General features: G+C 31.3%; 1 protein-coding gene across 3 annotated transcripts in view; it reads right to left on the reverse strand.

Moving 5' to 3' along the window:
• Positions 1-22,591, reverse strand: part of LOC139513634 (neuronal acetylcholine receptor subunit alpha-10-like) — an 88,677-nt gene that overhangs the window by 37,618 nt on the left and 28,468 nt on the right. Inside the window, exon 1 of one of the 3 annotated variants that reach the window (XM_071302303.1) lies at positions 19,651-19,865. The exons of 1 other annotated variant lie outside the window; for it this stretch is intronic. The gene's annotated coding sequence lies outside the window, so the exon portion shown is untranslated. Of the gene's footprint in view, positions 1-2,885; positions 3,058-19,650; positions 19,866-22,591 lie in introns of those variants that run through there. One more of the 3 variants, XM_071302302.1, reaches the window with a different exon arrangement.

The following is a 22,591-nucleotide window of genomic DNA, read 5'->3' on the forward strand; positions in this document are numbered from 1 at the left end:
CATTTCATTCTGTCATGGATTTAAAGGAGTACATTAAAGAAGTATTGGTTGAACGTACCCGGTAATTGAAATTTCCCTGAGTTGAAAGTCAATGTAAACATGAAACAACTATGTGTTTCTAGTGCGGGTGCGCATTCATGATACTATCATAAGTGCCTACCATTTTATTACTCCTGATTACGCTGAAGTGTATGTATAAAAAGGAGATGTGATAGGGTTGTGAAAGAGATATCAATCCGCCAGTATCCAATTTACGAAGAAGTAAGCAACTATACAGTACGTCAATTAGTAAAACACATACCGTATAGTCAGCTATAAAAAGTCCGTATATGACGAATTGTGAAACAATTCATACGAGATAGGAGTCTGATTTAAGACATAAAAAAAAACGAAAAACAAACATGACAGACAGACAGCAACAACCACTGAACTACAGCTTTCTGTGTAGCTAACACGAAGTCTTTCAGTTGACCAGATTTCAGAATGAATGCTATATGTATCTGAGATTGATATATGATATATAGATATTGCCATGTTAGGCCATCAAAGATCATAATTGAGCAAAGCTAATCGATTTTTGATATGTCTACAAACTATATAATAAGTTATGGACAGACATGTTTACTGCCTTTCCATAGATTTTTACGACCCTTTTGCCACATTGATTTCTGATATTTCTTTACCCACATGTTACAAGATATTTGACACGGTTTTATTTGAAATCAATATCAACTCCTACTTCATGTCAGCAGATTTTATTTCTAAGTGATCAACATGAGTTTTAATGAGAGTAAATGAGTGCCTATTTGATGCAAAATTCAAATCTGTAATTTATTACTTTGTATTGAAGGCATTTTTTATTAAATATAATTTTAGAGAAACTTAATTTCCTAATTATATTATCTTATTTCATAGTATTGCGAAACTTTTGCACTTAACCGTTGCATTATGAACAATAAGTCATTTTTCATTTAATATAATAACTGTTGCAACTGACAAGATTAGTGACAAAAGAAACAAGAAAATTTTCTAAAATTACTTTATTAAACATTTTTCTTCGTCTCTCTTTCAAACTTCTAAATAATTATAAATCTATTTTAGTTCAAGTTTCGCCGTCAGTACTATAATCTGATTAAAGACAAATAAATAAACTGAAAATAATTGTTACTGCAACAAACCAATTCGTCGCAGATTGTATGATCGTTTATCTTAAAATGTATCAATAAAAAAGATAATTAGTGCTGGGTGGAGTCTTATTACTGTCGTTGATTAGTTTTGGTACAATACATAATTAATTTTGTCATTTTGTTAAATTGTACATTTAGATTTTTTTTTATCTCGGAAAAGAGAAAATAACAATATAAAGCAGTCCAAAATTTATTTAAGCTAAATTAAAAAGCAATCACTGAAATAGGTATGTAAAAATAATCCACCAACACTCGATGAAATTTAGTGATAAATTATTTTAAACCACTGTAATTGTAATTACAGAGCAACGATCATACAAGAAAGAGTTCCATTAAACATGCTAGCTATAGGAGTGCTATAGTTTGAACCTTGAAAGAACAGAACGAAGAGATCATTTCGTACTCCTAAACATGACAATCCCTAAAACAATTCTAATGTTCATTGTTAGTAGTTATTTCGCTCGAAATATTTTCAGTTGGAATGATTTTCATTCAATATTTACATTTTGTTCTACAAATTATTCTTTGTGATTTTCAAAGATATAATTGCTTGATACCACATTGTAGAACTGCCTATACACGACGATAATCACCCACATTAAGATTAAATGCATTCAATTACTTTTAAACAATATCCTAACGGTTTTTTTTTTCAGCAAGTTACCCTAGATTTCAACCTTATCAACGAGAAGTGGTTTAACGTCGATTTGCTTTGCAAAGAAAAACATATCGTGCTTGAGGAAGAACTCGCTTCAGCATAGCTGTTTTACAGACATTTGTGTTAGGAATCTTAAAACTTCACAATATTTTTGAAAACAGCGTTTAAAAAAAATCAAACGCTATCAATCGATGGAACAAAAAAAAAAACTACCGTTTTCCTGGCTGGGTATGGCATTTCCCGATTTTACCCGGTTTTATTGCTAGCTTAACCGCTCACTTGTATGGCAGTTGTTTAAAATTCTATTGACAGAAATTTGGTGAGAAACTTAAGCAGACAAAATAATTTATGTGCCAATAATTGGGATCCAACAGTCTAAAAACTTTGTACTTAACATACATCAAACACAACCGACTAAAAACATCAAACAAACACACTAACCAATTTTACAAAGACGCAAACAAAAAAAGTTTAGTACATATAGATTTTACTTAACAACTCTGACCATCAAGGACGACTCAGTTAAGGAGGATGTAACCGGATAGAACATTCATAGAATATAAGGAATAAAAATAAAACTATATAAATTCCGTGCGACTGAACAGTTTTTCTTTATTTACCCTTGACATAAATGCTAAAACGCAGAGACTTGTAAGGCAGGGATGTGAATATACGTAGATACGTTAGGAGCTATATATAACCAAATGCTTTGAAAAAAAACTTTGACGACACCAGTACTCTACAAGTTAAAACAAATAGCAGAAGAAAGTGGCAATATTAAATATATATTGATAATAATTATAAAAAAAAATAATGAGAAAGAAAAAAGATAAATGAAAATAATAAAACAAATAACGTAAAGCTGAGTTTCTACATGTTGACTCTCTGCATTTTTTTCCGTTATTTTTTTACCACTTCCTAATTATATTGTAGACAATACTTAGATATTAACTGAAAAAATGTAATGCTAGTAGGAAAATGAACTTTAAAATTGTTTAATCACTTAATCCAAATGTAATATTAATGGAACAGAAACTTACCTGATCTTTAACGTGGTGATCCTTTCTTCACGTGAACAAGTGTGATCATTATATTAGCTTTTGTCAGTTAAGCTACTTAGTTACAACGCAAGGGATTCAGTATCACAAATCTTTAACCAATTTAACAGAAGAGAAATGCACATCAATTCTGAACTGGTATTATCAGATTCCTACTTCTTATAAACGACTTTAGCAAATTTTATACTAATATTAATCCTAAAGAAAAGATTTAATGTTTGTTTGTAATTATCTCTGTTGATGTTAATGTCAGATATTTATTTCTGGAAAGTTTATTCTGTAACATTATCGTTTAATCTAGGATTATCTTGATTATATTTGGAAATTTCATCTTCACACACACATTAATTTCATATAAAAATGTCAATATATATTTAACATTTCCTTGAAAGTTTAACAAGGACTTCATTGATAGCTCTTTGTCTTTTGTCCCTTATTTGGATGTAAATGATACTGTTGAAAGATCTTGCATACAATAGATTAAAAATCTGTGATGGTATTACAGGAGATATAATGAATATATGCTTACCGTCCAGTGGCAAATATGACGTGCATGTTGTGGACGATATTTGAAATAGAACGTACTCTGTAATAGGTTGACAAGTTGCTGTGTGTTTGTTCATTTCACATTGGTATGTTGTAAAGGGGAGGGTTGAGATCTCACAAAACTTGTTTATGCAGATGTTTTCACCTGTTCTAAGTCAGGAATCTGATGTACAGTAGTTGTCGTCTGTTTATGTAGTTCATACGTGTTTCTCAGTTCTCTTTTTTTTTTTTTATAGATTAAACCGTTGGTTTTCCCGTTTGAATCACGGTTTTACACCAGTAATTTTTAATGCCCTTTATAGCTTGCTGTTCGATGTGAGCCAAGGCTTCGTGTTAAAGGTCGTACCTTGACCTATAATGGTTTACTTTTATAAATTGTTACTTGGATTGAGAGTTGTCTCATTGGCACTCATACCACATCTTCCTATATCTATTAACCCCGCCGCATCTTTTGCGTCTATCGTAAATTAGGACTCACTAACCTTTCTTAGTATTGTGTGTTTTTGTATTTGGTTATCTTTTCAGATTTTTGTGTGGCGACAATTTTGCTTACCTAGTATACATTATTGTGTAGGGTCTAGCTGAAACCCGCCTCCGGGTGCGGGATTTATCGCTGTGTTTATGGCCCATTTAAGGCCATGGGCTGTTTTCTACTCTTTGGACAGGTTGTTGCCTCTTTCAGACCTGCCCAGTTTCTATTATCAATTCTATTTAGTGACTACAATACAAATATAATGTTCTGCGTATCTTAAAGTCTGACTGAGCCAACATCAAACTGCTTTATCTGAAAGGAAACTTAACCAGATATTTATCGCTATTTGGAGAACCCATCAATTATATTTAAGGCCGTTAGTTAACTCAATTGAACTGTTTCATATTTTTCATTTCGGGGCCTTGTATTGCTTACATCCACTTACTTTGAACTGTGGTGGATAGTTGTCTTATTGGCAATCATACTGCATCTCCTTATATTTATATGTATATGTATGTATATGTAAATAGTGAATACCTTTGATGTTTAATTTTTACTTGTGTTCTTCTGTGTTATTATATTAGTTTAGTGCATATAACGTTTAGCTGATTTGTTAAAATTCATTATAAAACCATCCCTTTATTTTCCTATTTTTCGTGTATGATGAAAACAAAATTCCGTGGTAACAACCTGAAAAGATAACTAATCTAATTACAGACAAGACTTAATAGATGCATTTTGTTTATTTATTAAGTACAGCGTTCTCTATATCGTGTAATTAGTAAGAATGTCTTTCACCCATGATGTAAAATAAAAGGCTGTGCACATTAAATCCGATATCGTTATATTTTGACCAACGCTGTAGTAATTTACACCTTGTTTTCTGTATTGCTATTAAGAACGGAGAATGTGAATGGTAATGAGATATTGAACATTAAGAACGGAGAATGTGATTGGTTATGAGATATTGAACATTCGTTACGGAGAATGTGAATGGTTATGAGATATTAAGAACGGAGAATGTAAATGGTTATAAGATATTGAACATTCGTTGACCTACAGTTGTTTACATCCTTGGCATTTAGTCACTTGTCTCTCTGGCAATCAAACCACATCTCCTTGTTTTTATAAAATGGTAGTAAATCAATGTTTGCAACTTCCTTAGGTCAACTATGCTATAATGACAAAAAAATCAACAACCAATATCGTCGAACTACGAGGAAATCATGATAAATAAAGATTTTTGTTTGTTTTTTAATGCAAAATTATGAGTAAGTATGTGTAATAGACCACTTTCGAGTTCATCCGTCACCGGAGAAAACTCGTCAATTATACGCGCCTTTGTGACGTCATTTACCAGATAGAGGGGCTCGCCTGTATCCCTGCACAATAAACGTTCATCAAACGTCTAAGTGATCGTCATTGTGCAGTGTAAACTAGAAATAATATTTGTTCCGTAGGTAACTAATCACAATTCCCTAATGACAGCAGTGCAGATTGTGAATTATAAGAGTTTGATTTGCCGAATTATTCGTGCAATATAACTTTATAGTTTTTCAACCACTCGCTAAACATTGAAACGGAAGTCATGACGCACCTAAACGCACGGGTGACGTTCACTAAAACCAAAGTTTTTGACGGAAATGCATCAAACTCGAAAGTTGTCTATTGGTACGTTGGTTCTTATACATCCTTTGCTTTTAAGGGCATATGATTCAGTTTCGATATCACGATGGAACTTTATATATATATTTCTTTCCTTTGGATAGACACACCTAACTTTTTTATTTCAACAGATAAACACAAGCGGATTTTTGTAAAAACAATATGAAAATCTTTTTTACAAAAATATGCCCTTAATATATACAACCATTCTTTGGAAATAATTAACTATAAAAAATCCTAAAAAAAATTATGTATGCGCTTCTAATTTCGCGTCAAGAAATTCGTGAAACGTCAAAACTCTGCGATGTTTTATTGTCTGAAGAAATTCTGGTACTAGTTTTGATTTGTCGATTCAAAAAGGAGGGAAGCATGATAAGCAATGAATTGAATATAAGTCATGATTTGATGAAAAAAAAATAAGAAAATATGTATTATTAAGAACCGTCAGTGTTTCGGACAGTTGTTATAAAATTGGTTCTAAAAGATGGACAATAATCTGTGTAATGGTAATACATGTAGCAATCTTTATACAAATATACAAAAATATAGAAAGATTTAAAACAATAGAACGACATCTAACAGAGGAGACTGGTATAAAAGATAATTCAAAATTTATCTTTTAGTGATATTCACACTAATAACTGAAACATTGACTACAGACCATCTTCCCTTAAATAAAGATTTCTCTATTCATAGTTCACTTATATTGTTCGGTGCTGTCTCCGCGTTGGCTGTAACGTATTTCTTAATCCCAATTTTTTCCGACGTAGTCGGTATAGTTTCGGTTTGTGCCCTTTGAACTTAAGGACGCTTAACTATGGGAACAGAATACGCATGCTCGAAAATCCTTTCTGTGATTGGACAAAATGCTGTCATGGTGGGTGATTTGGTTGTGTTTGAAAAAACGTCTCGTTAATTACATCGTGATGGAAAGCAAGTGAAAACTATAAATATTTGAACTAGATCTTACAAAGATTTAAAATTGAGAATGGAAATGGGGAATGTGCCAAAGAGACAATAACCCGACCATAGAAAAAACAACAGCAGAAGGTCACCAACAGGTCTTCAATGTAGCGAGAAATTCCCGCACCCGGAGGCGTCCTTCGGCTGGCCCCTAAACAATATATACTAGTTCAGTGATAATGAACGCCATCATAATTTCCAAATTGTACACAAGAAACTAAAATTAAAATAATACAAGACTAACAAAGGCCAGAGGCTCCTGACTTGGGACAGGCGCAAAAATGCGGCGGGGTTAAACATGTTTGTGAGATCTCTATATTTTTATTAAAATAATTTGTTACTCCAATAGCTCTTTGCATCCATGACAGCTGTTTATTCGGGACAATTATATAATTTTTAATGTAAACTTTGTTGTACGAACGTACATGACTTTTAGAACGCACCTACGCATGTGAGATTTCCGCGGGGTTTTGGTGAATGTAAACAGAAAGATACGAGGACCGAAAATACTGAACACAAACAGAGAAAACGTTATTTAAATGGTAAATCACTTATTTAAATATAATCGGAATATTCACAAAACAATTTGTAACGTTCTTTTGTTGGTAATTCATTGATTTTTAGATGGAGCATTGTTGTTCACAAGGTGAAGGTAGTGAACGGGCGTTGTCACCAAGGACACATTGTGTTAAACTATGCAGGTTTTCAGTGCACTGCAATCGCCTTCTTGTAGTTACATTCAGATGGAGATTTGATTAAAGAGGTCCTGCATCATTAAGTCATTGTGCTTCTGAAGGTTATCGAAATGATAGTTTTAAACATATACTCAAATTTAAATACGTCGGATATCTTTTTTAAAGATAGATATTGTTTTAAATAGTATCATTTGTAGTCTGATTTACTGATTTTGTTAAGAAACAACAGTATCCAAAAATAAGAAACAACTACTTAAAATGACATAATAATTATATTTTCTAGTGGTAATTATCAGCTGAGACCTCACTAGATATATGTAGAGGGAAGATACATCAAGAATATTGAGAATTAAACGGTCTTAAGACCACTGAGTTTGGTCTTGTTTCACATCAACAATTGACATTGGTCATCTACAGTTTATTTCACACTTAATACATGATTATTAGCTTAGGTATAGCTTAATTAAGCGGATGGAGGCCTTGCTAAATTTACGCTTAAAATGGCGACTTGAATTTGTACAAACCTAACTTTACGAATACAAATAACATCATAGCTGTCAATTATACTAATGAATTGTGAAGATTACATTTACATTACGTTGAGTGTACTACTAAATATCACACTAGCATGTTCTATGTTGTAAAGCATAATAAGCACAATCAGAAGAATTGAAAAAAAACCATTCAAATGGAATAAAGTAACATCAGAAGCATCAGGAGCAATTTTGTGTTAATTTCCGAGGTTTCATTTTTGTATTGTCCTTTGACATGAAATTAAATTTCTAATTTCCCTTCCAACAGATATCTTTCCAGACAAGCTAAATGTTCACTATGTCGTACTTTGAAAAAGCGGCGCTGTCAACACGCTACTTCAGATATAAAAGTCTCCTATTTTACAAGACATCGATTTCCCGATCCCTTGAGATAATCTTTCATGACCATGATGCATACCGCGGTTAACTTTTTTTTTATGCAATTTAAAGTTCAATTAGGTTTGCTGTTTCACACATATAATCATGGTTTATGTAAATGTAAAGAACAGTAAAACTTTCTGGGTTTCATTTGTGCCAACGTTTTCTGTGTACAGTAATAAAACCGACAATTTTGGGTGATTGTTCGTCAATATAGAAATGCAGACAAGACAATACACAATCCTCTTTACCATCACTTCCAAGTATGTATATATATCTAACTGTAATGTGAATTTAAAAGTAAAATAACAAAAATACCCAACTCCAAGGAAAATTCAAATCGGAAAGTCAACAATCAAATGACAAAACCAAAAGCTCAAACACATCAATCGAATGGAAAACAAGTATTTTTAGATGGTGACGTTCCCTTGTCACCATCTTATGGTGTTTATATATGTCAACTTGTACGATTCGCTCGTGTATGTAACAACGTATTAGATTTTAGCGAGAGAAATTTATGTATTACTGAAAATTTATTACACCAGGGTTTTCGATATCACAACCTAGTTAAAACATTTACTAAATTTTATCATCGGTTTAAGGAAATAATTCGTAAATATAACTCAACATGCAGACATCTTATACGTTCAGGTATTTCACATCCAATCTTTAATGGTAATATTCTTTACAAAGCACAAAATGTCAGTATTCACCTCAAAAGCTTACAAAACCTTTAAACAGACTTATTAAGAAGGTATATAGTTACGATACTGTTGTCAGGTCATTAAAGATTGCATATTTTGGCTTTAATATTGATTCACTTATAGGGTCTTTGCATCGGAACTAAACACATTTATTTAAAAAAAACAGTTGTTGGCATGACACGGGTTGTGTTCTTCTCATATATTTTATGATAGTATGATTATAAACCCCTAACGGGAGGGATTGTGCCTGATATTCATATGATGAAGACATAATCTTTCAATCAGTTTAAATGAGGTCTGATGCTGGCATGTCAGTTAACTGTTAGTAGTCTGTTGTTATTTTTATGTATTATCGTCATTTTATTTATTTTCTTTTGTTACATCTTCTGACATCGGACTCGGACTTCTCTTGAACTGAATTTTAATGTACGTATTGTTATGCGTTTACTTTTCTATATTGGCTAGAGGTATAGGGGGAGGGTTGAGATCTCATAAACATGTTTAACCCCCCGCAATTTTGCGCCTGTCCCAAGTCAGGAGCCTCTGGTCTTTGTTAGTCTTTTATGATTTTTAATTTTAGTTTCTTGTGTATAATTCGGAGTTTAGTATGACGTCTATTATCACTGTACTAGTATACATATTTTTTAAGGGGCCAGCTGAAGGACGCCTCCGGGTGCGGGAGTTTCTCGCTACATTGAAGACCCATTGGTGGCCTTCGGCTGTTGTTTACTCTATGGTCGGGTTGATGTCGCTTTGACACATTCCCCATTTCCTTTCTCAATTTTATGTCTTCATAAATGCAAAAGATATTATGATACTTATTAGTTTTGTCTATCAAATACTACGTCATCTATTTTCTAATTTCAATTTATTTTGTAAGATTTGTTCGTGTCCCATGGCGTTACAATTCGTTCGATTGCTTACATTGGCTGTAAATTTAAAGACATATTATTAACGTTCGGATGTAAACACGTCTTCTGATTGGCTGAACATTTTTGTCTATCAGCCGATATACATAATTGTGTTATGTGACCGTGACGTCATCAACGTTTATCATGATTTACTTTATAAATGGTATTATAAGGAATGACTTAAATAACGAAATAAGATATGAAAAACAAAAATGCTATTGCATATAGAGAAAAAGAATAACTTAAAAGAAAAGGAATTATGGAAACTTGCACCATTATCAAAAACTTTACAATTAATAACTAAAAGTAATGCCCTCAAAGAGATGACATCAATGAATCATCAACCCTTTTTTTCCAAAATAGGCCATCATATTAAAGAATTGTGTTATATTTAATTATATTAAACAAGAGATAATACATTCGAGCGTCACTGATGAGTCTTTTGTAGACGAAACGTGCGTCTGGCGTATAAACAAAATTTAGTCCTAGTATCTATGATGAGCTTATTTGTAGGAGAGATTGATAATATCGAAAACCTGTTACAAATTAATTCTAATGAACATACATCGAATACATATGCTTAATATATCCGATAATATATCAAATTAATCAAAAAGGTTTATCTGAATTTTGACCTTGATTAATGATAATTACACGAACAAGTTATTCAACATCTGTACTTCAGAACATAAACTTTCCAATATAGATAAATTGGGAAGGATCAATAGTAAAGTTTCAATTAATGTTTTCGTTGAGGATTATTGTTCAAGAAGAAATAAATAACTCTTGACATTGCAATTTTAATTTATCTTTAGTCTTTTTATTCTTACATATTTCATTTGGTTTTGATCATTGGTCTTTTTAATCAAAGATAACTTTGAAACGCAGCACGTTTTGTTAATCGCATTTATGATTTCAATAAAGCAAGATTATATTAACATTCAAATGTTTCCCTTTCTTAATTTTTAGCGGTTATTATTAAGGTAAAATAATTGTAAGTACAGTGGAATATCCGTCAGTTGCAGGAAGTCAAAAGATTTTTCATATATTGTGTGGGCCATGTTTTCCCCTTCAAATTATGGGGACAAACATGAACTTTGATAATATCCTGGTACAATAGTTTTTTTTAAACGAACTATTTATACACCTTCTGAAACAAACGCATTTTTTGTTTATCAAGGAAACAAACACAGCGTAAGTAGATCTAATATATTCTTATAAGGCAGTCAATGTAAGCATTAGAATCCCAGCACCGTTGTTAAAGTCTTATTATGCATACGATTAATCTGCACTTGTTTAAATCAGCTGACAAAAGCATATGACTCTTATACTAGTGAATTAGATGAACGTATGAGCTTCAATACTCCAAGCTTACAATGCTATGGAATTAACATACAAAGGTCATAAGATTGAATACTAAAGTTTTTGCCAGGAATGAAGATGGGTTTATGAAAAAAGTAAAATTACAAAAATACTGAACTTAGAGGAAAATCTAATCGGAAAGTCCATAGTCACATGGCAAAATCAAATAACAAAACACATCAAAAACGAATGGACAAGAACTGTCATATTCCTGACTTGGTACAGGCATTTTCAAATGAGAAAATGGTGGATTAAACCTGGTTTTATAGCACTAACCCTCTCACTTTGATGACAGTCTCATCAAATTCCGTTATATTATATTTACAATGATGCGTGAACTAAACAGAGATAATAAATAAAATAGTCAAAATATGGGTAAAGTAGTCATCATCGTGTAACAATTTCAAAAGGAACGATTTAACAGAACACAAAAACATCTATCTACAAACCTTTTTTTTTGTTGTGTCGTAAAAGAGAAAACATTTCAAATAGATACTGTATAATGTATAATTTGGCTTTTTTTATTTTTGATATTAAGAGCCACTGGTTTTAGTTTAGTTTAAACATATTTTATTGTTTAAAACAAATGGATTAGACACAAGTTTTTCAACTTAGTTCCGTCTTCTCCATAATATACACGAATATACATTATATTTATATAGCACATTACATAAATTTGTATTTTCTAATAAGCATGAAGGCATAAAAAATATTTAATTAATCACAACTATTGTTATTATAATATTTTTACACAAAACAATAATAGAAACGGCTCAATGGATATCAAACGTTCTTATTTTGAGTAATCAAGCACACCCAAACGATCGGTCCAAAGGGTAAACACCTACTGTTACTAGTGTGTTTTTCTATGACTTTCTATTTACCTGTATAAATTGTAAATAGTTACGTGAAAAATTGTGAATATATCATATTATTGTGTTATGGACATTAAATTCTGACGTTAAAAATACAAATAAAGGGATGACAAGAACATAGATTTAATGAAAGTATCGTTTTTGTATTAACTTCAATAATTGAAATCCATTGAGGCGAAGCATTATGTTAACCGTTATGAACAACAAATCGATCATTCGAACAATGCAACGTCTGACCTGTAGACTAGTAAATAAAACAATAACCAGCAAGGTTGTTATCAGAGTGAGAAACGTTGAGTTTCTTTTAAATATTTATGTACTGCAGAAAATATTACAAAATTGTCTTTTGTATCTAAGTTTTCATTACCAAACAATAACAAATCAATTGTAACAGGAATGTCCAAGTTGGTCAGTTCAGTAAGCACAACATTTCTTTGCGATGCAAAGTTATTACAATATAATAAATAGTGTTCAACACTTTCACTAGTGTAACCACATGCACAATATGCATTATGTACTAAATTGGCCTTGTATAAATCTGCGCTAAGTGCACTGCACTTGTTGCGTAGCCTTGCATGTAATATAGATAGCAGTCTATCTCCATAAAAATAGTACCTAGGAGGTTTAACATTATGAAAATACAGTTGTTGCAGTTGTAACTTGAAAGAAGAAAAAGTAGGAATTTGACGGATATGCAAATCTAATTCATTCCACAATGTAATAGAAGATGGAAAAAAAAAGACTGTTGATAAACTGATAGACGATTCAATGGTATATTTAATGTTATGTCTATTTCGCAGGTTATAATTATTAGTATCTGATACATACGGAGGAATCAATACTTGTAAATAATCCGGTGTTTGGTTATTTACAATTTTATAAAACATGGTCAGTTTTTTAACTTCCCGTCTGACACTTAATTTCTCCCATCCCGTTTCTCTATAAATAGAGTTGATACTAGCATAACATGGTAAACCTGTAACTTTACGTGCAGCTTCAATCTGAATCTTTTCTAACCGTTCGGAATTAATTTTCCCACAGTTGTCCCAAACTTCAGATGAATATTCCAAAATAGGACGAATAAAAATCATATAAATCTTTTCATGATATTCCCTTTTTAGTCTTAATTTTAGTTTTCCCAGTACATTTACTTGTTTTGACGTCTTCTCTACCAGTTTATCAACATGGTTATTCCGTTTACAGTCACTACTAAAAATAATACCTAAATGGTTATGTGTATCTACAGGAGCTATTGAGACTCCACCAAAATCAAAAGTAAGGACGTTCTGCACATTCCTAGTATTAAAAATCATGATATCTGTTTTATTAGGATTAAATTTTAGAGCCACTGGCGAAACAAATTATAAGTTTGGTTTCTTTGATTTCAACACCCACTGGTTGGATGCCACTTCAAGTGGACGTTTCGTCCCCGACTGTAACATATGCCAAGAAAACAGCATGAAAATATGTACATGTACTATACATTTTGACATTGTTTTTTTTTAAATTGATTGATTCATAATGCTGTGGTTTTATTTTACCTCTAGCTAGACATTTTGCTTGCAATGATCTTCGACTACATGTTGATTTGGTCTGCAAACCTTTTTGATTCGAGCGCCACCGATGAACGATGAAACGCACGTCTGGCGTTACAAATCAAACAAACAAAAGATTTTTAGGGCATTTATTCTTCTAAATTTGGAAACGTTTAAGTATATCGCTACAAAGAGCATCGAACATGAACAGCAAAAGTACTAGTAAAATTACGATAAAAGGAATGAAGGCCTTAGGTCAACACTAACGTTTCCGTGAGAGAAGCAACTACATCGAAAATGGGTTACTATATCATTCGAATTGGTCCACACCACACTTACAAATGTAGAAGTGTGCAGAAAATAAGAAAATGCAATCTTTGGTAAATGCAAAAATACTAAAGACTTTTCATGATCTTAAGATTTTGTAATTTATAATCATTTCTGAAATAATATGGTCATTATAACTGATATATATTTATTTTCAATTATTGGTAGTTCCTTTAATGAAACCTGAACATTGACCAAATAAATAGTGTCCATACAAATTCGAGTAAAAACGAAACACATTAACTATTTAATTTACAAATAGACACCTCAACTTTATTTCTTGTAGTAATTTGTTGTTGAGGTAACGTTTGTAATTATATTGCAGAACTTGTTTGGGCAAATGCTAGTCGGTCAGGAATATGACAATTGTTATCCATTCGTTTGATGTGTTTGAGCTTTTGATTTTGCCATTTGATTAGGGACTTTCCGTCGGAGTTCAGTTGTTCTGTGATTTTACTTTTTGCTTTTCAACCATTCAGCCAAATATGTTTTAATCTCTTGCATGTCAAACTTCACACTATTATTATTTTCTGGCAACAACTACGTTCGTTTAATCGCAAAATCATTTATTTCTACGAACTGATATTTGAGGAGATCTGCATTACAAAAAATATTTTGATTACCTAAAACCTTTGACCAGTTAAGCTTCATATTGTATTTAATCAATATCATAAGCTTTAAATAACGATATTTCTTAAAAACTTTGTCAGCTTCGTCGTTTATTTTAATTAAATGCAATTGATCGCAACTTCAAAATACTTTATCATTACTAGTTCTTAACATTGTGCGGTCTTCTCTTAATGAGAAATCTTCAGTTCAGCAAAAGATAAAATCCCTTCGTGTACATTACAGAACAAAGAACAATGAATAAGTATGATATTAAAACGTAATTTGTTTGGATATATAATTGAATGCTATGATAATAAGAGCTCATGAAGCTAGTTTGAAATAGAATAAGCTAACCTTCTCTAGTCTTTCTTGATACTATAATGTTAATTTAAATGAAATTGAAGTTAATAATAATATTCAATTACAAAATAGCATGTTTCAATAAAGGCAACAGTAGTATACCGCTGTTCAATAATCCATTTAGCGAAAACAAATCTGGGCCACAAACCAAAACCGAGGGGAACACATTAAAATATACGAAATTGCATGTTTCGTATAATGTGAAAGATATTCGGAATGCTATATTGTCTACAAAAATTTATATGGTAAAAATTAAAATGTTTATCCGTAGTATTTTTTACGTTCGAAGGAAAGTTGAATTGAAGTTGATGTTCTATATATGGTCATCCTGTTAAAAACATTTCTTTGATATACGGTAACATTTTTTAATGTTACTTGTAAGCAATCGATAAAGGCGAACAAGAAACCCTTACTGTTAAATGAAAACATTTTTTTTTCATGAAGAACTTCACTATCTGGCATGTAACAATCAAACATGAAAACAACACCTTCGTAAAACTAGCATCGACTTTGAGGGGCTTGAACAAAAAATCTTTAACAATGGTACTGGCGCCATGAGAATGACTAAAACAGTGGTCAAATTGATGCAAAAGACGAGAGACATATGACTATTCAATACGAGGTTACTCTAGATGATGGAACAGTTTCGTATATGCATGAAAAACAGTTTTGTAAATTATGAAATTCAAATATATACACAGAGTGTACATGTCAACTCGTGGAGTGAAATACAAAATTATTTTTTCGGATTTATTTTTCTCTGTTTGTTTTTCAAGTTTACACTAAATTAAAACATCTTTCTAGATGTAAAAAAAATATTGCATCTTTTTTGTTATGAGAATAAGAAGGATATCAAGTTTACCAGAAGTGTTGCAAAATAGCAATAAAAACAATCAGAAAGTAGAAAAAAGTAGATTTACTTTATTGTTTAATCCTTTTTTCTTCTTTGGGGTTCGTGGCACTTTTGTTCACCAAATCACAGTATCACATAATATTAACATAAATACATTGTATGTAGCATTATATGAAAATTTGTAACTTGTAAGCATTAGACGTAGTCAAATGGCCAGATAAAAGGGAGACAAATAAAGACTACCACAATGTTTTCAGGCAGGCATATTAGATTAGCAATTGTCAATGATTGTATTTCCACAACTTACTTAAAACTTTTACTTAATTCTTTCACAGATACAAATAGTAAGTTCGGTTGTACCTGTAGAAAATTATTACACACGGGATAGCATAACCTAAATTTACGGTCATGTTTACCGGGACCGTTAATTTAGATTCGATCCCGGTAAGCTTATCAATCCTTTAAGCAAACTAGTTACTAATCACTGTTATTAGATCATTGAATATTGTTTTAATCGGTATACTTTTGTATTTTTTTTCTTCAATAAATTAAAACCTAACTAAATATTATTGTTATACAAATGTGTACATTCACGGTCCTACGATTTGTCGATGTCTTTATTTTGGCATAGAGCAAGGTAAGGCTTTTCTCTGACTGTTAATAACGTCTTTACACTCCATTCAGAGTTACCACATTGCTCGTTTTGGGTGTGATAGGTATACACATAAATATCATACTGGAATGCAATATCTCCGCTATTCACGAAATAAGTTTGTTTACATTAAAGAGTAATTCAGTCAATATACCTTTTGAACAATAGAAAAGAGATCTGAATGGGATAATATTGACATTGCAGTATAATGTAATTGTTATTCGGACTTCACAGGGATATGGGTTCATATGCCCTGATGATAAGTAGATATAAAACTGACACGGAATATGAGCCCGAATGACATATACTAATATTAATCTCAGAAGGGCTCACGGACACCAAATCCGAAGTAAAGCAGTATCAGTTTTGATTGCATCTATCAAGAAAAGAAATAAAATCACCTTCAATATATTACTCGTTCAGCCCATTAAACTTGATAAATATTTATATATATATAATTTTAGACTCAAACAGCATTATGACGTATTTGTAATTGTGTTATCAAATTATAAATGCCAAAGAATGCAAGTAATGATAAAAAAAAAGTAGGGCCATTATTTGTTAACCAACATCTTTTTGAAATATAGCTATGTAATGTGTTTCAGATACAGATCCAATCTTCTTGGTGTTATTAAATACAAAATTATACCAAAACCATCGGTAAATAATACTTTATTGTAACAAAGCGATTGTAAAAACATAGTACAGTTCATAATAACATGTTGATTTTGCTGATTTTAACTACTTGTAGAAAATCGTTAATTTGTATTATTTGGATTCTTTCTACTCAAATTCACCATTTTTTGGGTTTTTTTTTTTTTTTTTTTTTTTTACATTTTTTCGTATTTTGACCGTGTGACTAAAGATAATCAACGGAAACTCGATGGTTTTACCGAAATGTCTTTGAGATTCATTTCACCTGATCAAAGGTAACCCACTTTTGATGTAATTTAAATACAGCAAAACTTTTGGTTCAGTGGACTTTTTGAAATTTTAGCGACTATCAAACAGCGAACTATGGACCATGCGTATTACCTTTTTCAATGTCATGATTTATGATAAGCACTATTAAAGTATCTTTTCTGTAACTCTACTTTGTAATAGAAGTTATTATGATTTCTTTGTTCTTTTATTTTATAAATGATATTGATGTGTTCGGGTAAGAAAAAAACCCAGCTTTCCCTTTGAGATATATCGATCCATTCTGTAAATGATCGCTGAAGATAAGACTACCTTTCAAAAGTAAAAAAAGATCAGTGGAGTAATACATTTAATTATTGTCCTCGAGTTTGATAGATAATTTTCAAAGAAACGTGAAAAAATGAGTCTCTACTATCAACAAGTGAACACTCAGACTTATTAAAGCACTCACTGGTCTATATATTTAAAGACTTTCGTGACACCGGACTATATATCTCAGGATCATAAGACTGGACAGAACCTGTGTATTGATACTTCTGTTGGCAGTTTTTTTAATATAATGGTTTAATGAGAGCGTTCTTCTCATTTCTTTACCGACATTACATACTTTAAAGAGTTTTTTGTGTTACATTTAATCAAAAACAAAATGATACTTTTCGAATCTTTAAATAACAGAATTGATATGCCGATTAATACATTTTGGTTTATTTACTTAAAGATGTTCCATGGATTGTTATAAACTCATATATCATTTATACTTAAACTTATTTTGATATCCTAAGATTGAAAGGAGTTTTGAATGTCTTGAAAAATATAAGGGTCTATCTAAAAAACGATATCCTAGAACATGTTTCAAACACAAGACATCACATTATTTTCGCGTCTTTATATGCATCATACTGTATAATTTGCCACTATTCGTTAAACGCAATCCATTCATTATTTATTTTCATCATAGTGTTGCTCGTGGATAAGGTGATGTTAGAAGTATTGACACTGAGCGTAAAAGAGAGGCGAATGATACTTAAGGGACATTCAAACTTATAAGTCAAAAATAGAATGACAACGCCATTGCTACGAAAGAAAAAGACTAACAGACATACCAAAATTACACAAAACACAACATAGAGAAAAAAAGACTCAGCAACACGAACCCCGAGGAAAAAAGGGATGGCAAAATTATCGACAATGACCGTGTAAGAAACGATGTTTCAAAGGAGATGCGAGATACAAAAAGGACATTCAAACTCATGAGTCAAAAATAAACTGACAACGAAATGGCAAAATTTAAAAAAAAAATTGACTAACAACAATAAACAAATTTTGTTATAGAATACTGCAAACTGAGCAATACGAACACCACCAAACAACCTTTAGTGATTTAGGTGATCTGGGAGGGTAAACAGATACTGCTCCACATGTTGCACCCGATGTGTTCAAACTGTAAATTGAATCTTCAAATTATTAATTTTGAATGAAAAAAGTTATCAATGAAACTCATTAATAAACACATTTAACTGGTTTCAACTTGTATGAGTGTTGCTTTTGCATATGCAGAATTAAAGAACAATCACTTTACAGTAATGAAAATGTAACCAAATAATACAATACTGATGTAGTACTTCTGAATCATTTTATCCGAATCGGATTGGTATTAAATCTAGATCGTAAAATTATAGTACTAAATAATACAACAGTAGTCAATATTTCCACTCCATAAAAGCACATGGTCATAAAAGGCATGATACAAAAAAAAAACATATAGAACAACAACGAATTACAACTTATCTAAAAGTGAAAAAAGTTAAGAATTTCAACATCAGCTCACCAGTATGTTCTTCAATTTATAAATCAAAATAGAATTGGTCTAATATTTAAAAATTGTATTCGATGATTAAACTCATAAAAGCAAATGAACTTAACGAAAATAATTCACTCATTACTTCTTTCGACATACGTATTTTATAGTCCGTCAATTTACCATCTGATTTTTGGAGATTACAAAAACCCTTGATGATACAAAACAGAGATTTCGATGCCTAAATATATACAAATAAAGTAGTCCAACTACTACTGTCATGTTTAGAATTGACAACAATTACGTACTGTAAACCAGCTGATTTTCACTGACACTTTATTTTGCCTTTAGGCCTTTCTTACCCGTTTCGTGGCGATTTGATTGTAAAATTTACTTGATGTAAATAAATGATGAATAATTCCATTTTTACACATTCTCGACGTTTGCGTTTGCTATATTTTTCTTCTGGCCGCTAAAGTTGAGATAATTCGTTGGTTTACAGTATTCAACGGATAACAATCACTGTAAAATTGATAAAATTATATCTGAATACGAAAATAATTTCCTGCATATTACGAAATATCTTACCTTTATCAAATATCTTTGAATGAAAGCATAATGTCTAAATACCACTCAAATACCACCATGAACGTTTTCAATACTCTAAATGCTATTTTTCCATAATTAAATAATTAGTTCCCCACTTTGACGTCAAGATACTACAATTTTGTACCAATTCAATTATATGCACTGTTAAACAAACTCTTTGACAGTCCTATGAACATCACTTGACACAAATGTATGGTATAATATATTTTTATGCATTTCAATAATCGGAAATTGTGTTAATTTTCTAGTTAATTGAAAACCAAGATTGCATCAACATGTTATGTACCAATTTGGTAGAGAAAATACAACATGTTTTATGAATATATAGATATATAACTGGGGGAATGATTTTAGATAATTTAGCAACATATGTTATTTGATTAAAAGTAGCATTTGTTAAAATAATATCTATATAATAAAATATTATTGAATTAAATGTTTCATCAAACAGCGAAGTCTTAATTATATAGGTGATAAACCCACATAAATTTGGAATTTGAGTAACCATCAACAAATCAATCAATTCATTTAGTATTACTCGAACAAACTTATCTAAACTGGGTCGGTATAAAGTGGCAAGGTCGGTCTTTTAAAACACCGGAAGATACCGTTTATTTTAATAGTATAACTTTAACTGTTTAGTTAACTGTTTGGTGCCACATGTGGAGCAGGATCTGCTTACCCTTCCGGAGAACCTGAGATCACCCCTAGTTTTTTGTGGGGTTCGTGTTGTTTATTCTTTAGTTTTCTATGTTGTGTCATGTGTACTATTGTTTTTCTGTTTGTATTTTTCATTTTTAGCCATGGCGTTGTCAGTTTGTTTTAGATTTATGAGTTTGACTGTCCCTTTGGTATCTTTCGTCCCTCTTTTAGTCATCTTTTTGTAATATCCATTTGACGTGGCTCTATACTTATACATACCGTCCTTGTGTTATATTGCTATGGTAAAATTTTGTACTCTTGTCTTTCTCTTTTGCTTATGTGCTTTGTCAATCCGTTGTTTTGCATGTCTTTGTGAAGTGGCTCTGTACTAATACATCCCTTCATTGTGTTATGGTAAATTTTTGTATTCTTGTCTTTCATTTTTACTAATGTGCTTCGTCTTTACGTCCTTTTGTGTTTCTTTGTTACATTTTTTTTTAATATTGAATAAGATTATAACACAATGTTAATTGATGCACCCTATTTTTTTACCTATTGTGTCTGTTTGTTTTGTTCATACATCGTTGTCAATATAATGAAAATTTATGCGACTGACATTCAAGTGAGAGGTTTATCTAGCTATAAAACCAGGTTGTTATCCATTTTTGTGTTTGAGCTTTTATGTTTGCCATTTGATAAGGGACTTTCCGTTTTGAATTTTCCTCGGTCTTGAATAAGAACAAGAAGAGATACTGTCTTTTCTAACTCAGGAATAGATTACCGTAGCTGTTTTTGGCAAAACTTTTAGAAATTTTTGGTCTTCAATGCTCTTCAACTTCGTACTTTATTTGGCCTTTAAAACATTTTTTGATTCGAGCGTCGCTGATGAGTCTTTTGTAGACGAAACGCGGGTCTGGCGTAAATGTAAAATTTTAATCCTGGTATCTATGATAAGTTTATTTGCTACCAGTTTTCTACAGACAAACACGTATAATTGACATATCAGTCGAGTAGTTGGAACCAATAACGACGGTTTAATTAAAGTATCTTGTTTACCAATACATGTTAATAATTTTGCAATATATAACTCTTTAGTACATTATAACACATGATAAATGGTAAAAAGTAAAATCACCAAAAAACTTAACTCCGAGGAAAATTCAAAACGGAAAGTCCCTAATCAAATGATAAAGCACATCAAACAAATGGACAACAACTTTCATATTCCTTACTTGGTACAGACATTTTCAAATGTAGAAAATGGTGGATTGAACATATTTTAGAAACATAAGGTTACATGGTTACTAAAGCACAGGTAAAAATGAGGTGAAAATTTGTTTGGTCCAGTGATGGTTATTTTCTTATATGCAATGAACTGTTATCTGCAATTTTGTTTTACTGGACAGGATGAATTTTTATTCATGACAAGTATTTCTTTATTTAAAACTAAGATAAATTCTGCACATTTTTTTTTTTTAAAAGTGCAAATTAAATAAAATCTTATAGAGGAAATCAATAGTGGTATTACACCATGACTAAAACAAATATTTCAAGTATTCCTGTTATTATGACAGTTCCAATACTGGTCATATATTTATTGCTAGATTAAAAAATACTTAAGGGATCTTTAAATTTTTCTTATGACAGAAACTTTATACAGTGTCATAACAGCGTTTGTTTGAAAATCAAAATAACTGAATATTATGTAACCTTCCGTCAAAGATGCTTTCGGGAAAAATGTTTTCTTATTAATGTTATATATCACTGTCATTCTTATATAAAAATAAGAAGATGAGCAAATATCTCCTCTCTCCAAGTTTCTAGATCATAAACTAATCTTTATTTAGATTGTTTACAACATCGTGTTGTTTATTCGTCATTATTGTGAATTTACCATTTATATTCGTTTGCATTCCAGCATGGAAATATAGTTTTGTAATCTTTTATTACTTGACCTCGTGGAAATGGATAGATATAAGAGCAGTTGCTATTGATTCTCAATCTCAATTTGTATTATTCATTGTATAAATCGTTCTTTGTATTATTATTTGTACATTACGAGTTCATAAATAAAATATGTTGATATTAACCTACTGTGGTGTTCGCTTTTTCTGCATATGATATGGAAGTAGCATATATAATGATATCTCCATACAAATATCTGAAGTACGTCAATCGTGTGGATTCAACAATGAAATAATAACATACAGGCGCATCAATTCTGGTGATTCATAGCTTTCTTGTGCTATTAGAGTCCCATTTTATACGAAATATTACG

Source organism: Mytilus edulis, chromosome 2 (assembly GCF_963676685.1).
Source record: "Mytilus edulis chromosome 2, xbMytEdul2.2, whole genome shotgun sequence".
Lineage (NCBI taxonomy): Eukaryota > Metazoa > Mollusca > Bivalvia > Mytilida > Mytilidae > Mytilus > Mytilus edulis.